The sequence below is a fragment of the Alligator mississippiensis genome, chromosome 4 (assembly GCF_030867095.1).
Source record: "Alligator mississippiensis isolate rAllMis1 chromosome 4, rAllMis1, whole genome shotgun sequence".
Classification (NCBI taxonomy): domain Eukaryota; kingdom Metazoa; phylum Chordata; order Crocodylia; family Alligatoridae; genus Alligator; species Alligator mississippiensis.
In genome coordinates, this window is record NC_081827.1 from 3,500,479 (window position 1) to 3,518,951 (window position 18,473).

Below are 18,473 nucleotides of genomic sequence, written 5' to 3' on the forward strand. Positions count from 1 at the left end.
GGGACCCCACTGCCCACATCCCTCCAGGTCAAATATGACCCGTCCACCACCACTCTCTGGGCATGGTCCCTTTTTTGAAGATGCTGAGGAAACCAGCGACCTCGAGGTCGGGTTAAGTGACAGTCCCAGGGAGGGGTCTGGTCAGTCAGTGGCAGAAGAAACTGAGACTCCCAGGAAGAAGTCTGCAGAAATCCCGGAGAGTTGGGGGTGCACTCCTTGCAGAAGCACCTGGACTCCCTATCAATTGCCTAGTGGGGCAAGCACAGTTCAAGCACGGGGTTCCAGCAGACTCCAGCTTGGAAGAACTCTGTCAGATGGCTCAGGAGTCAGAGATGGAGTTCACCCCAGAAAAAAAGGGAACAGGTGGTCTGGGACAAGGGACTCCTTTATCAGTTGTGGAAACCAAAGAACCAGGCCGAGACCCAGGATGCCTAAAGAAAAAGAATACCTGAAACATTAAACAAGTTATAGCAATAACATACAAAAACCATAAAACATGTTGGGTAGTCTCCACACTAGAGATCTCTCCCATAATTCTGAGTCCAGAAGACCCACTACCCAGAGTCCTTTCATGACAGGGCATCCGGTATCACATTCTGGCTCTCTTTGATGTATTCAACGGTGAAGTTGAACTCTTGAAGCTGCCAGGCCCATCGCTGAAGCTTGGCGTTGGTATTCTGCATCTTTTGCAACCATTGAAGAGGGGCATGATCCGACAGGACGATGAAATGCTGCCCCCACAAATAGGGCCGTAGCTTGTTCAGTGCCCAGACGATGGCCAGGCACTCCTTCTCACCAGACGACAGGTTCTGCTCCCATGAGATCAACTTCCTGCTCAAGTAAACCATGGGGTGTTGGTTTCCCTCATGTTCCTGTAAAAGGACGGCTCCCAGGCCTGTGTCAGAAGCATCCTTGGTGACGTAGAATGGTTTCTCATGGACTGGTGCTTTCAGGATCAGTTGCTTGATCAGGGCAGCCTTTAGGGTATTAAATGCCTCTTGGCACTCCTGTTTCCAGGACACAGGGTCAGGACTACCCTTCTTGGTCAGCTCGTGCAGCAGAGCTGCTGTTGCTCCAAATCCAAGGACAAATCTCTGGTAGTAGCCTGCAAGGCCAAGGAAGGCTCTGACTTGCTTCTTGGTTCGTGGGGTTGGCCAGTCTCTAATAGCCTCAGTCTTGTCCCACAAGTGAGCTATATGGCCTCTGCCCACATGATGTCCCAGATAAACCTCCTCAGGTATTGCCAGCTGGCACTTCTTGGCCTTCATGGTAAGCCCAGCTTGCTGTATCTTACCTAACACAGTGGCCGGATGAGTCAGGTGCGATTCAAAGTCCTGACTATAAACGGTGATGTCATCAAAGTATGCCATAGTGAACTGTTCACAACCACACAGCAGATTGTTAATCAGTCTTTGGAAAGATTCAGGGGAGTTGCCCATCCCAAAAGGCAAGATGGTAAACTCATAAATTCCCCACAGGGGTGGTAAAGGCACACTTGGCCACGGCGTCCAGGTCCAGTCCCATCTGCCAAACGCCCTTGGACAGGTCGAGATGATGTTGGCTGGGCCCAGGCAATCAAGCAAAGAGTCTGTCCTGGGCATAGGGTACGCATCAGGGGTGGTGATGGCATTCAGCTTTCTGTAGTCCACACAGAACCGGATGATGCCATCCTGCTTCCAGATGAGTACCACCGGGCTGGCCCAGGAACTCCTTGAGGTCCGGATCACCCCCTAACTCCCTCATCTCTGCAAGTTCCCGCTTTGTCTCCTCCATCACCCTTGCATTGACTGCGTAGGGTCTGGATTGGATAGGGCTGTAACTACCCGTGTCTATCGTGTGCACAGGCAGGTTCATTTTACCTGGCTTGTTGGAGAACACTGTCTCATTGTCCTTGAGTATGGTGAGCAGCTTGTCTTTGTCCTGGGATGGCAGATGATCTGGCAGGTGGAGTTCCTCTATCCCTGTCTCTCCATCCCAGTCACCATACATGACTAGCTCCTCCAGGTCCTTGGTTGAGCTGTCAGCTGGGGAAACCCAGAACACCATCTCCCCTTGGTCAATGTAGGGTTTCAGCATGTTCACATGCACTACCTTAGGCTTCTTGTGTGAACCACCCTTGCTCACCACATAAGTCACACCATCCAGCCTGTCCAGGATGAGCCAGGGATCCTCGCAGGCCACTCGTAGCTTGTCTGTTTTTAGTGGCAGGAACACCATGACCTTGTCACCTTGCTCAAAGGTACATAAGCGAGCTTTTTCATCATACCAGACACTCTGCTTCTCCTGTGCCTGGGCCAGGGAGTCTCGTGCCCCTTTCATCGTGTCAGTCAGTTTCTGATGAAAGTTAAGTACATACTCCATCATTGAGGTCTTTGTGGAAGGGATTTTCCCTTCCCACTCCTCTCTCACCAAATCCAGAGGACCTGAACATCAACTCAAATGGTGAGAACCCTGTGGATTCCTGGGGCACCTCCTGATAGGCAAAGAGCCTGTCGGTGTAGCAACAGCTGGTCTGCTATTTTAGCAGCCTCCCAGAGGGTTTCAGGTCCTCTGTCCTGGACAAAGGTTTTAATCTTCCTTGGGCACTGAACATAGAACTGTTCCAGCACAATCAGCATGTTCATCTTCTCCACCATATCTGCTGAAGACCCCTTCCTCCACTTTTGGATCGAGTCTCATATCAGGGTCACAAATTCATGCATGGACTTTCCTGACTGGGAGACAGTAGTACGGCACCTGTTGTGGAAGAACTCTGGACCCAGGTTAAACCTCAACTGCACTGCCTCCTTGAAGGTCTTGTAGTCAACTGCTTGCTCCATGGGCAGGTTATTCAGGACCACGGCCATGTTGCCTTCTGCCAGAGCAGCCATGTGCATCATGAACTCTTCCTCTGGCACCTTCCACCATCGAGTTTGTTTTTCAAAGATGCTGAGGAATACGCCAGGATTGTTTCCGACTCGGTAGTGAGAGAAGGCTGAGGCATTCAGTTTGGGGTGTCCCCTGGAGCTTGCAGAGGGCCCGCATCTCCCCCGTTGGGCTGCAGATGGAGTACCTCTAGTTCATGATTGTGTTTGGCCTCTGCCTCTTGGTGCTGGTGTTCCCTCTCTCTCTCTCTCTCTCTCTCCTGGCACTCAGCTTCTTCATGCCAGGCCTCCCTCTCTTTGCGACGGGCTTCCTTCTCCAACTTTTTCAGTTCCAGCTCCATCTTGTGCTTTTCTAGCTCATACCTATGCTTGCTCTCCCGCTCCTCAGCTTCTAGCTATATCTGGTACTTCCAGTGCTTCTCCACAGGGGGTGACCCCCCAGAGGGCTCCGGACTTGGCATGCAGGGATGTGATTCTGGGGAGGACTCAGGAGTTGGCATGCATGAAGGTGGCTCTGTGGCTGAGTCATTGTCACACAGGAGTTTAATCAGCTCTTCCTTCTTTAGCCCTTGCTTCAATTGAAGGCCTCTCTCTTTCACCAGTTCTCTTATTTTGGGCATGGTCTTTTGGACATACACATCCACCATCCTATCTACACTGTCCAGTTGACCCGATGCCAAATTGATAATTGTTTGCTCAAGGGTTTCCAGTGACTCTATTACTTTCCCCAAATGATGCCTCTAATACAGTGGTTTATTCAGATCCCACCCCTACCACGACATGTGGCAGGCCAGTAGGGGGATCTCCTGTGTTGAGCCTTTCATCTCACTACACCCATCCACCTTTCAGACTCTATGTGTCTCTCCAGGGATGCCTAATCCCTGGCAGACCCCTTTTCAAACCCCACTGCAGAGTCCAGGGGTAACGTGTGCTACCGCCACCCCGAGAAGGGACTGTCTGGGTCCTGTGTCCTCGAGGAAACACAGGCTTAATAGTCCTATGGGTACTCGACCCAGTACAAGAACTTGGTGCACTTCCCCAAATTGGGTGCCAAAAGGGATAGTCTCCCTTAGTCTGCAGACCCAAGGGGCCTCCTGGGCATAATTAAACCCACCCTTCAATAAGTCTCCTACACCAGTCACAAAGGAGAACTTTATTGGTTACAAAAGGTAGAGTTAGAATAAGGTAAAAGGTAGAGCAGTATCAAGGAATTACCATTGAGCAATACAGTCTGGCTGAGGTAGCCATTTGATACATAAATGCATCACTGTGAGGTGACTAACTCTCTAGAAGCACTTACAAGTATCATCCAGAGGATGATAGAGATCTGGCTTGGAGATTTCCAGAGAGAGAGCGTTTCAGATGGAGCAGACTCTCTCCCTGTGTCCTGATGCTTGTGCCATGCTGGAAAAATGGCTTCTCCCCCCCTTCTTCTTGGACCAGGCCCTTATATAGCCTTTCTGACCTCAGCAGCCCCATCCAATAGAAGCCAGCAGTGTTGGCAGCTAGCCAACCAATTTAAAAAGCATCACTGGTTACCTGGGCAGATGAGCAGGGGCTTTTCCCTCCCCCCACTCAGGTGACCAGAGGGACCACACCCTCGGCACCAAGCTTTTGTCATGTAGGCAGGGAGGAAACCCCTCCTCCCTTAGGAATTCAACCACAATGTTCCAAGCTGACCGGGACAGATTTCTGGAGAGAGACACAGACAGTGGTATTTCTGCCACAGAGGCTGACAGGAAGCTGGGTTTAGGAAGGACAGGGCAGTGATGGGCATGTGTCTGGGGCCAGTGGATGGGCTACTTGCTGACCTGGTGCTCTCACCTGTTGCAGCCTGCCATCTGATACTCAGAGGCCAGCAGGGCAGACCCTATGAGGAGAGGCTAAGGGACCTCAACCTGTTCAGCCTCCACAAGAGAAGGCTGAGGGGAGATCTAGTGGCCAGTTACAAACTAGTCAGGGGGGACCAGCAGGCATTGGGGGAGTCCCTGTTCCCCCAAGCACTACCAGGAGTGAGAAGAAATAATGATCACAAGCTGGCTGAGGATAGATTCAGACTAGATATCAGGAGGCACTACTTCACAGTCAGGGTGGCTGGGATCTGGAACCAACTTCCAAGCAAAGTGTTGCTGGCTCCTACCCTGGGGGTCTTTAAAAGGAGGTTAGACAAACACCTTGTTGGGGTTGTTTGACCCCAGTACTTTTTCCTGCCATGGCAGGTGGTCGGACTTGATAATCTGCTCAGGTCCCTTCCAACTCTAACAACTATGAAATTATAATCTGCACCCTCTGGACCAGGGAGAAATCTCCCTGCTGCAGGTCCTCGTCCCCGGATAGCTGGTGACCATGCAGAGCCTTGTATCAGGGTCCTACCCTAAAAAGCTAGTGCTGATCTGGCTGGGAAATAGAGCAAGTAAGAAGTAGGCCAGATCCCCAGAGAGCTCAGACCCCGAAAGTGTCCACACACACCCCCCCAGCCAGATTCTGGCCAGAAGTCTTATAGCATGGAATGCAAGCAGTACCTCCTGAACAAGGGGCCAAAGAATGATGGGGTTGAATACCAGTGCTGCATGGAGGACAAGGCCTCACAGAAGCCAAAGCCAAAGTCCAGCAGATCCAAAGGTAGGAACGTGTGGGCCAGGAAGCATAAGAAGAGCCCGGGGTGGTGATACCTGTGGGCTGTTGCGCTCTGCACCAGGCATATGACCTAATTTGAGACCTCCTGACACCTCCTTGAGTTTAGCTTCCTGTCACTGGTTCTCATGTCCAGGAAATGATTTCTGGGCTGGTTTGTGAACATCCCTTCCAGTCACCCCAGGAAAGCAGGGGATGGCACCGAGCGTTCTCAGACCAAAGGGGAACATGGGCTCACATCATAGCCCAGTGTCACTAGTAATGATGTGTGTCAGGGGACCCTTCTACCAGCTTTGATCCTGTCTCCCTACTGGAGACCCCACATCCTGAGGAGCAGGCTTCAGCCTGGCCCCTGCACTCCTCCATGCCCCAGAAGCCAAGTGCAGCCTGTGACCCTGCCTGGCTGTGATGGGTGCTTAGCACACATCTATCACTTTAAGAGAAGGGGCTGTTCCAAAAGCAGCCTGCTCAGGGAGTCTCATGACCAGAAGGGGGAGGGACTTGGAGCATATAATCCCAAGCCCTGAGCTGGTCAGGCAGTCTAGCCCTGAGGGCTGCCAGAAGTGGAGGTCCTGAGCAGTAGGGCCACAGCCAGGCTCCTGCCACAGCATCTGGTCTGCGGCAAGCACTGGTGGTTTGTGCAGGGACTAAAGGGAAGTCATGAGGTCCCAGGAGGGCCAGAGAGAGGAAGAGGGGACAAAGGAACAGGGGTTTTGAGGCTTGGAGGGAGAGAGCCTGATCCAAGGAGGGGCTGAGTAGAGAGGGCCTGATGTCTGAAGACCGGCACAGAGCGGTGTGGAAGGGGATGGGGAAGGCCAAGTGTGAGCAAGGCAGGGAGTGAGGCCTAACCCAAGCAAATGTCACAGTGGGACCAGGAGGCCCAGAGCCTACAGAGGGATGTATGACAACAGGACTTGAGAGCCCAGATGTCTGGAGCCTAGAAGTGACAATGAACAGAGTCAGGGAGGCAGAATGTCTCTTGGGCCAAAGACCTCAAAGGAAGGGCCAAAGGCCAAGGAAGGCCAAAGCTGGAGACTGGTGGGGACAGAGGAGCCAGGTTATCTCCTTTGGCCATGACCAAGTCTAGTAGAGTGTCCGGTCTGGTTGACCCATGGATCTCCTGAGTTAGGAATAGATCCTCAATATAGGTCAGGAAGGATTGTGACTGACCCAGATTGGCTGAATTTTCTTCCTAGGAGATGTCTGGATAATTATCATCGCCCATGATGATCATGTCAGGTGCACGTGCAGCCTCAATCAATTCTCAAGTGAACTCCAGATCGAGTTCCTCCACCCGGTTCGGTGGCCTGTAGTATACACTAGGGCTGCGTGAAATTTCGCTGCCCATTTTGTTGCTCAAAACAGCAAAGTCAAAACAGAACATGCAGGGTCGAAACAGGGTCAAAAGAAAACAGGGCAGGGCAAAACATTTCAAAAAATGCAAAACATTTTGAGTTTCAATCAGGAAGCTGGACTATGGGCTTATGTTCAATGGCTTGACTTGCTTCCCTGCAGGAAAAGAGAAAATAAAGGGGAGGGAGGGGGAGAAGGGGAAAGGTGGTGGCTCTCATTATTGACATGTGCAGCTGGCCAGTGCCTGTCACTATACCCTGAGGTCCCTTCCTAGATTCATAGATGTTAGGGTCAGAAGGGACCTCAATAGACCATCGAGTCCGACCCCCTGCATAGGCAGGAAAGAGTGCTGGGTCTAGATGACCCCAGCTAGATGCTCATCTAACCTCCTCTTGAAGACCCCCAGGGTAGGGGAGAGCACCACCTCCCTTGGGAGCCCGTTCCAGACCTTGGCCACTCGAACTGTGAAGTTCTTCCTAATGTCCAATCTAAATCTGCTCTCTGCTAGCTTGTGGCCATTGTTTCTTGTAACCCCCGGGGTCGCCTTGGTGAATAAATACTCACCAATTCCCTTCTGTGCCCCCGTGATGAACTTCTAGGCAGCCACAAGGTCGCCTCTCAACCTTCTCTTGCGGAGGCTGAAGAGGTCCAGGTTCTCTAGTCTCTCCTTGTAGGGCTTGGTCTGCAAGCCCTTGACGATACGAGTGGCCCTTCTCTGGACCCTCTCCAGGTTATCCACATCCCTCTTGAAGTCCGGCGCCCAGAATTGCACGCAGTACTCCAACTGCAGTCTGACCAGCGCCCGATAGAGGGGAAGTATCACCTCCTTGGACCTATTCATCATGCATCTGCTGATTCACGATAAAGTGCCATTGGCTTTTCTGATGGCTTTGTCACACTGCCGGCTCATGTTCATCTTGGAGTCCACTAGGACTCCAAGATCCCTTTCCACCTCTGTGCCACCCAGCAGGTCATTCCCTAGGCTGTAGGTGTGCTGGACATTTTTCCTCCCTAGGTGCAGCACTTTGCATTTCTCCTTGTTGAACTGCATCCTGTTGTTTTCTGCCCACTTGTCCAACCTGTCCAGGTCTGCTTGCAGCTGTTCCCTGCCCTCCGGCGTGTCCACTTCTCCCCATAGCTTTGTGTCATCTGCAAACTTGGACAGAGTACACTTCACTCCCTCGTCCAAGTCACTGATGAAGACATTGAACAGTATCGGTCCAAGGACCGAGCCCTGTGGGACCCCACTGCCCACACCCTTCCAGGTTGATACCAACCCATCCACCACGACTCTCTGTGTGCGACCCTCTAGCCAATTCGCCACCCACCAGACTGTGCAGTCATCCACGTCACAGCCTCTTAACTTGTTCACCAGTATGGGGTGGGATACCATATCGAAGGCCTTCCTGAAGTCTAAGTATACTACATCCAACCCTAATCCTGCATCCAGGTGTTTCGTAACCTGGTCATTAAAAGAGACTAGATTAGTCAGGCATGATCTACCTGCTACGATCCCATGCTGGTTTCCCCTCAGCATAATTTGCAACTGGATTCCAACTGGCTTCAAGCATTAAGAACAATAAAAAGTCCTTTTTCAGATATGTGGGGAGCCGGAGGAAAAGCAGGGGCAACATTGGTCCCCTGCTGAACCAGATGGGGCAACTGACAACTGACACCAAGGAAAAAGCCAACCTATTAAATGGGTACTTTGCGTTGGTCTTTCATCACTCCCATGGGACGCCCATGCCCACTGCAGGACAGAGAAGTCCGGGTGAGGGTGATCCCCTGCCCTCCATTAATGCTGACTTCGTGAAGGAACATCTTGAGAAGCTGGATACCTTCAAGTCAGCCGGCCCTGACAATATTCACCCCAGGGTACTCAAGGAGCTGGCGAGCATCGTAGCCCAGCCTCTAGCACGGATCTTTGAAAACTCTTGGCGCTTTGGTGTAGTGCCCGAAGACTGGAAGAAGGCCAATGTGGTGCCTATCTTCAAGAAAGGGAGGAAAGTGGATCCGGCTAACTATAGGCCCATCAGCCTGACTTCTATCCCAGGGAAGATCTTAGGAAAGTTTATTAAAAAGGCCATCCTTAATGGACTGGCTGACGCCAACATCTTAAGGGATAGCCAGCAGGGGTTTGTCGTGGGTAGGTCTTGCTTGACCAATCTCAATTCCTTCTACGACCAGGTGACCTATCACCTGGACAAGGGAGATGAGATTGATGTCATATATCTTGACTTCAAAAAAGCCTTCAATCTAGTATCCCTTTTGGCGAAACTGGCCAATTGTTGCCTTGGGTCCACCACAATCCAGTGGCAGGAAAATTGGCTCCGTGGTCGGACCCAGAGGGCAGTAATTGATGGAATTCACTCATCATGGTGTCCTGTGGCCAGTGGGGTCCCCCAAGGTTCTGTCCTTGGACCCATATTGTTCAACATCTTCATTAATTATGTGGACACTGGAGTCAGAAGCGGACTGGCCAAGTTCGCCGATGACACCAAACTTTGGGGCAAAGCATCCACACCCGAGGACAGGATGGTGATCCAGGCCGACCTGGACAGGCTCAGCAAGTGGGCGGATGAGAATCTGATGGTGTTCAATGCCAATAAATGCAAGGTTCTCCACCTTGGGAAGAAAAACCCACAGCATCCTTATAGGCTCGGCAGTGCTATGTTGGCTATCACTATGGAAGAAAGAGACTTGGGGGTCATGATTGACCACAAGATGAACATGAGCCTGCAGTGCGATGCTGCGGCTAGTAAAGCGACCAAAACGCTGGCTTGCATCCATAGATGCTTCTCAAGCAAATCCCGGGATGTCATTCTCCCCTTGTACTCGTCCTTAGTGAGGCTGCAGCTGGAGTACTGTGTCAAGTTTTCGGCTCCACAATTCAAAAATGATGTGGAGAAGCTTGAGAGAGTCCAGAGAAGAGCCACACGCATGATCAGAGGTCAGGGAAGCAGACCCTAAGATGACAGGCTGAGAGCCCTGGGGCTCTTTAGCCTGGAAAAGCGCAGGCTCAGGGGTGATCTGGTGGCCACCTACAACTTTATCAGGGGTGACCACCAGTATCTGGGGGAACGTTTGTTCACCAGAGCGCCCCAAGGGATGACGACTAGGTCGAATGGTCATAAACTACTACAAGACCGTTTCAGGCTGGACATAAGGAAGAATCTCTTTACTGTCCGAGCCCCCAAGTTCTGGAATAGCCTGCCATCAGAGGTGGTTCAAGCGCCTTCATTGAACACCTTCAAGAGCAAACTGGATGCTTATCTTGCTGGGATCCTATGAGCCCAGCTGACTTCCTGCTCTTTGGGCGGGGGGCTGGACTCGATGATCTTCCGAGGTCCCTTCCAGCCCTAATGTCTATGAAATCTGTGAAATTCTACTGCATTCATAAATCTTTTGCCTGCCAAGACTTTGCCAAGGATGGAGGTGAGACTGACCGGCCTATAGTTGCCCGGGTCCTCCTTCCTCCCCTTTTTGAAAATGGGGACCACATTGGCCCTTTTCCAGTCCTCCGGGACTTGGCCCATGCGCCATGAGCGTTCAAATATTCCCGCCAGTGGCTCTGCAGTGACGTCGGCCAGTGCCTTCAGCACCCTCGGATGGAGCCCATCCGGGCCTGCCGACTTAAAGGCATCCAGTTCTTCCAAGTGGCTCTGCACCATCTCAGGGTCTACGCATGGAAGTCTGGCACCTTGCTGCTGCCTCTCCACAACCCCCGTGAGAGACTTGTCGTGCCCCTCGCTTAGGAACACTGAGGCAAAGAACTCGTTGAGGAGTTCAGCCTTGTCCCCCCTGTCTGTCACAAATTGTTTCTGCCCATTTAGCAGGGGTCCTATTCCTCCCTGGGCCTTCCTTTTACTCCCTATATATCTAAAGAACAATTTCTTGTTGTCTTTTACTTGGGTTGCCATCCTCAGCTCCATGGTAGCTTTGGCCCGCCTAACTGCCTCCCTACAAGCACGAGCAGAGGAGGTATATTCATCTTTAGTGATCTCACCCTGTTTCCACTTTTTATGTGCTCCCCTTTTGGCCCTTAGGCTGCCCTGGATTTCTCTGGTCAGCCATGGAAGCCTCCTGGCCCCTTTCCCTCTTTTGCCTCGCTCGGGGATCGTCTTGCTTTGTGCCCGAAGGATCGTTTCCTTTAGGCACAGCCACCCTTCTTGGGCTCCCATCCCTTCAAAACTCCTACTCTGCAGTGCGTCCTTGACTAATCTCCTGAGTGCATTGAGATCAGCTTTCCTAAAGTCTAGCACTTTCACCCTACTAGTTACCTTACCCACTCGACGTCTTATGGTGTATTCTATTATTAGGTGATCACTGTCCCCCAGATGGCTACTGATCTGGAGGTCCCCTGCCATGTCATCTCCCGTTGCCAATACCAGATCCAGTATGGCATTCCCTCTAGTGGGACCGTGTACCTCCTGTGTCAGGTGGAGGTCCTGGACACAGGTTAGAAACCTGCGTGAGCGGTGGGACTTTGCTGTCTGCGTCTACCAGCAGATGTCTGGGTAGTTTAGGTCCCCCATGACTACCGCCTCTTTAGCTTTTATGGTCTCCGAGAATTGCCTCAGGAGTCCCGAATCTCTTTCTTCCCCTTGATGTGGGGGTGCCCCCCACGTAGCCTAACCCACAATCCTTCTACTTCCTCATCCTCGGATTCTGTCTTGATGAAGGTTGATGTATATTGCTCACTGACATAGAGCGCAACGCCTCCCCCTTTCTTCCCCGACCTGTCCTTTCTGTACAATCTATAGCCCTCAATATGTACCGCCCAGTCGTGGGATGAATCCCACCAGGTCTCTGTTAGCCCCACTAAGTCATAGGTTTTTAGTGCAAGCAGGAGCGCTATTTCATCCTGCTTGTTCCCCATGCTCCTACCATTAGTGTATAGGCACTTGAGCCCTGCGACTGGTGCCTTTGCTGCCCTTCCGCTCCGAGTCCCAAGGGGTCCATTGTTTCTTACCTTCTTGTTCCTTACCTGTTCTGTAGTGCTGGTCTCCCCATGGCTTTCAGGTTCCCAATGCTCTCTTTCTTCAGGCTGGGCTGTCCTTGTGGGTGCCACATGGTTTGGTGTTCCACAGCTTCCCCTGCCCTCGTACTCCCCTCCCCCCGATGAGCCTAGTTTAAAGCCCGCTGGAGGAGATCCGCCAACCTAGAAGAAAACACACGCTTACCTTTGGGGGACAGGTGAAGCCCATCCCGGCTGAGCATGTCCCTCATTGTGATGTGCGGGTCATTGTCCAGGAAGCTGAAGCCTGCCTCGAGACACCACTGCCGAAGCCGTTTCCCATCACGTGTTTGACATGCTCATGTTTGACTTAGTCCGGGGGGCCCTCCAGACTCTCGCCGGTTCTAGTAAACAGCCACCTAAAGGCTGGGATATCTTTATGAAAGTCCTGGCAGAGCTGAACGTACCATCTTCTCTTATGGGCAATACTACAAATCGGCTCATTTGGAACACCTGAAAACCTCTGCTGCATGCCAAGAAACACCATCACCAAAGAAGCAAAAGGTTGTCTCTAAAAGCAAGTGGATTAGCATGTAAAGTTTTACACTTGCAATAAACTGTTCTACACTGCTTCCAAATTGTGTCTACATTGTGTTTTTTTAATGGGATATGGTGTAAAAGAAAAGTACACACACTATTTTTCTTTTTTTGTTTTTAAACCCACCAGAGGGGGGAAGTCTTTATTTAAATAACATTTTTGTGGAAGTCACTGCAAGACATGCATGTCTGGGCATGTTGAAACAGGTTTTGAGTAGGTCCAGACACATGGAAAGACTTGTATTTACTATTACAAACTGCATCACCATGCAGTCATTTTGTACTAAATCATAAGAATACAATTTTAAAATGTGTTCAAATGACAACCCCTTGTTCCGGTGGTGCAGGAAAAACGCACAGTGGTATCCACAGGCAAAAGAGGTGGGGTCTTGTAATTGTTTCATCTGAAAAGCATTACTGGTAGCATTTTTATTTAAAAAGAACATAATACTTCGAGGAAGCAGAGCGCTGCTTGGGGGGTGACCATATGAATCAAAAAACTCGCTGTGGTTCCTATCCGCCAGGTAAGCAGCCAGCCAGTGGTCTCCAGGTTGGTTATGCGGGTGCGTATTGACGACCAGGCTCAGGGGTCTTTGTGACAGCCGAGCCTTAGGGAGCCAGTCACAGGGGAACACATCTAAAAAAGTCTTTTTGGTGTAAGGGTCTGCAGATAAAACTCTGGAGAGCTGTTCACTTTCCATCTTCACATGTAGTCAAACATCACATTTCTCCTCTGGTTTATCTCTATAACATTGTCAAAGACCCCATACACGATCATGTTAACAGTGATGGGCAAAGCTCCTGCAAAGCATATTTCTGCTCTCAGGTTCCCAGTTTTAATCAAAGAATAATGGTCAGCACATTCCTGGTCAGGAGACAGGTCACAGGCAAACAAGGTGTACCCCTGGGCAAACTCTTCATGGTTGATGGATAGGGAACGGTCTTTCATCTGCTTACCAGCAGTCTGTGCCAGCTGCATATATTCTCTCACAGTTACCATTCTCAAAATCAGGTTGTAGTGGTTTTGCTGGGATTTGTTCTCCATCAACATACAGGGCAACATAATTAATATTGTAATGTTTAAAGTTGAAGGGGTTCTTAGAATAGTTCCCGCTAAAGGTGTCGTTATCCACAAACCCAATAATAACGAGCTTGGGCAACTGTTCCAGAAACAGTGTCTCCTGATTACTGACCCGACTGGCAGCAGGGATGCTAAACACTTTCAAACCTGCACCATCTATGGGGTATTTAGCGCTGGCTGTAAGCAAGGCCTCTGCGTGACCCAACCGGACACCTGGAGTCACCTTCACTTTCTTCACAAAAAGTGAGGTGTACGTGGTTTGTAGTTTACGATGTCCAACCGCCGGGGCGCCCATCAATGGAAGGTGTCTTTACTGCGAGTCAGTTTAATTTTCACATCCACGCCATTCAACTAAAGTTTTTCTTGAAAAAACAAATCACAGCGGAGGTGGCCTAGCAGCTCTACCTTTCTGCTCCCAGCAGTCAGGCTTGCCCATCTCCTAAACCCGTGGTTATCAACATCCAGGGTGACCGCTTCATGTTGTCCGGGGTGTCTTTGTAAAACAGACCAGCCAAAAACAGAGTGGTGAGTGTGTCATCACTGTAGCTGAGCACCAATTCAATGAAGGCTCTGTAAGGGTAACAGTAGTTGCTCTGGCTTATGAGACGATCTCCCAGAGTGACATCCAGCTGGCTGAAAACAGAGGCTAACGGGTCATTTGCTAGCCATACTGCAGCCCCATCATCAAGATCGGTTCCATCACCTTTGACAGTCTTGCAACAAAGGTTCAGCAACGTGTTGTTCAAATCCATATAGTCTTCGCCATTCCCAGCAAATAAAAAGTCAAGGGGGGCAGACTCTGTAACAGCTGAGAGTGGGGGGTCTCAATGTACAGACCTTTATCAATGCTGGTCTGTGTGGGGGATATTTGAAACAAATCCAGCTCAGAATTGGTACACTCTTCAGATCCGACATGAACAAAAGCCATGGCAGTTAAAATATATTTCTTTTTCTTCCAGGAGAGCGCCCCTTCTTCCTCCCAGACAGCTGCTTCTTGGTCTTTCGTTTCTGTCTGACCTGGTGCCTTAGCTTCTTTCTTTTAAGGGGTTGGGTGGTCCTGTACACCGGGGACGTGACACAGCTCTCTTTCTTTTAAGACTCCTTTTTTTAATATTCACAAGACCAGGCCTGCCCTGATTTGTTGACTGGCCCACCTTATCCAGAACAGCTTGGGAGTCGTAGCCAATCACATCCTGGGCTATGTGGGCTATCCTGGGCTGGCATTCTTAACATGGGGTTTAATAATCTCCAGGCCCCTTTTCAAAAGAGGGATGACTTTTCTAAACAGACTGCAGAATATGCCCCCCACACCAGCCCCATACATCACGGGCATCCCCTGATAACCGGGGAGACCATACCCAGCTTGAGTTTTGTAATAATTTCTGTCCAAGGCTGGATCCCCATAATTTTTCACCACCACCATTGTGCTTTTTCTTATTTCAAAACACCAAAGTCCTTCAAGGATGCAGGTGGAGCTTGACAGTCACCTTGCCCAAATGAAATGAGACGTGTCTATTCTGATCCGTCTTTATTTCAATGCTGATTGTGTCAATGTGGTGCTGACCTTTGGGGACATAATGCGGCTTGTCATGTGTGATAGTGACAAACTCATTTTTTTCCACGGGTAGGTACGCAGCATAGCAAGGGAACTGAAAAGTCCCCAACATGCTGATGTTCAACAGTATCTGCGTAGAGATACAATTAATTGAATCCTCCGGTAATATCAGCTGTAAAGGGTTTTTTGTTTTTTTTTTAACAGTGGACCAGGGTAGTAACCCCAAAATATAAGCTAGTTCACCACCAGTAGCAAAAGGATAAGAGTTATCACTGGCTTTCAGTCTAATTTTTCTGCTCACCTGATCATAGAACATAACTAATTCAGGTGGGGTAGGGTGACTGGTAATGATATCGTTCATAAGATCCAACAACTCTGTGATGGATGAACAACATCCCCAGCACAGGACGTACCCCCATTTTTTAGCTTCAGAAAAGATTTCAAAAGAGTGCCTTCACTGATGTTGTTCCAGCTGTACGGGTATTGCATTTCTGCTAATCCTACCTCCCATTTCCCCAAAAGATCCAGAGGTTTAAGCAGCTGCAAGGTAAAGTTCGAGCTGGTGTTCTGCGGGAAAACCTTGGTGCAGGCATTACTGGGTAAAGTGATGTAAAAACCACCATCACTCATCTTGCTCTTGCAGCAGCAGCAATGCCTTGTCTTTTATTCTAAATGTTACAGGTTTGGAAGGCTTCTACCCAGCTATTACATTTAGCTGGCCACCCTAACCATTTCACAAGTAACTGTTGCTTTCTCCCCTTTCCTTTCTCTACTAGGACTTTTTTTTTCAATCCTGTAAACTTTGTCCTGTTTTGGGTTCACTTTCTGTAATTGTTCAGGATAAAAAGAACCCTCGATTGGCTCCTCTTTGTAATCTGTTAGGCAATAGAGGGGGGTCTGCACTCGCTTAATGACTTCATCCACTATGGAAATGTCATCGGTGAATGTTTGTCCATAACCTTTTTCAAATCTCCCTTTGGTTCTAGACAGCCTCACGTGGTCTCCTTTTCTGAACAGGGGTGTTGCTGTTTTTGTTTTAAAGTAGTCTCTGTACACTGTTTTCCACACATTGGGGGAGTTTGAGGAGTTCACATGACCAGGCCTGGCCCAGATAGTTCTGTGAAAGCTGTGGTTATAGCTTTTAGAAACTCTGGTAACACAGCAATGTAGCGAAAGGTGTTGTGGGCTGTAGCATACCTCCACATCTTTGATTTTAATGTTCTATTAAACCTTTCTACAACTGCTGCTTTCACTTCATTATTTGAACAAAATGGTGGACATTATACTCTTTTAGCAGTTTGCTTAAAGGCTTATTTAAAAATTTGTTGCCCTGGTCAGTCTGTAGTTCTTCAGGCACACGACCCATTGAGAAAATGCTTTTAAAGGCCTTGGATATTTCACCCGCTGACTTGTCTTTTAGACTCAAGGCCCAGGCATGCTTGGATAATATGTCTATCACTGTTAAGATGTACTTATAACCACTGTTGTGTTTGGAGAACTGTTGCATATCCACCAGATCTGCCTGCCATTGTGCATCCACATCTGAAACAACAGTCCTGTTTCTTTTAAAATGTCTTCTTGCTGGCTTGTGTAGGGTGTAAGCATCCTGATCTGAGAGCCAGGCAGTTACCTGGCTTCTATTCAGATTCTTATTCTGACTTTTGGCTGCTTCAAAAAGCGAGTTCACCCCAGCAAAACTACCTGCTGCCCCAGTGTAGCAGAAAGCCCCCTTTTCTTCTTGCCTGCATTTGTTCTCCCCTCTTTAAATATGTTTTTCCTCTTCTACCTTTTCTTCCTTTCTCTTTTCTTTCACTTTAAGATAAGGAATTGTGTTTTAAAATTTGTACGTGTGCACTTTATATCTCCCCGTGTATTTTGGTATTTTTATCTATCTGTGTGCCATGGCATTTGTAGCTTACATTTTATACTCCTTACCTTTCAACTATAAATGTGTTTAGTAACAATGTTAACAAGGGCAGGAGTCAAACTGCCGCTTCCCTGGATTAGGCTGGCCCCTGAAAAAACAAGTTTAGGTTGTCTGCCACTCCCAGGCTCTCTGCCTGTGGCTCTGATGCTGTCTGTTGGGGGGCTGCCATGGTCCCCAGATCTGCTTTGGGAGTCTGGGAATCTGTCTCAACCACTAAGATCTCACCCACAGTGCTGCTGAGAGAGGTCTGAACAGTGCTTGAAGGAGTAAGAATCGATATTTGCTTCTGCCTGTATTAGCATTGTCTCAGAAAACATGTGGTCTGGTTTGGAGGGTTTTAGCAACAGGATTTAGACAAGAGGCAGAACAGGGACTGCCAGCCTAGGTCCCACCCCCACCCCTATACTTGGCCCCCCTATTGGCTCAGCTCCTCGGTGTTCTCAGGTGGAGGAGTTTCCCGGTTAAGGAGTGACTGTTCTGATGTTACAGGTCATGTGATGGGAAAAGGGTGTTCTGGGATGCAACATGGTGGCCAAGATGGCCACCAACATGGCTGCCAGGGGGGTTGGGCCTGGTGAGGTCACAGGCCATGTAATGGGAACAGGGTGTTCTGGGATGCAACATGGTGGGCAACATAGCCACCAACATGGCTGCCAAGGGGTTCAGGGGTGGAGTTTCCGGTGGCAAAGATCAGGTGTTAGGGGCGGGACTTCTGACCACAAGGTGGTGGCCAAGATGGTGGCCAGGGGCGTGTCTACGGAGCAGGGTTGAGGCAGAGCTAGGGTGGGCCAGGGGTGGGGCCAGGGGTGGGTCAAGGGGGCGGGGCATCTGTCAGTGGGTGGGGCTTGTCAGTTTGACAAAAGGTGTACCCTATATACTACTCTGTATCACTCCCTTCTGCAAGTCCTCACTCCCACTGGAGCTGTCTTGCAGGACTGTTTCAGTGGGGCTGGGCTCTTCCAGTCACCGAATCACTCATGCACACAAACACACACAGATTAACGTGACGCGCCTGACCCGGCCGGGGCGATCAGCACGGACACGCTGACACCCTCCTGGGCCAGGAATCAGTTCATCAGAGCAACAAGGAACTGGAGTCAGACACAAGCACACGGGTGAATAGAAGACCTCTGAATCTGGCTGGGTTTCCAGCTGCCACCCTCAGGGACCAGCATTCAGTTCATTAGGGCATATCTGAGCCAAACTGGATCAATCGGCCTATATAGGGTGATCCTCTTCTGTGTCTCAAAGTCAGCACATCCCAATATTTTGCCCTAACTGTCCCAGCAGTGGTAGCCTCTTGATGAGCGGACCCCACAGTATTTCTGGGCTTTACAGTGATCTTTGCCTTAGGGAAAAGAAGTGTTGCTGCAGAGCAAGTCGGGAAGGGGAAGTAGAGAAGGAAAAATACACCTGGTTACCACCAGTTTGACTACAAAAGTTATTTGATACTAACTATATGGAAACAAACAAAAGCAATTACAATATTACCCTGGTTCAGCTGA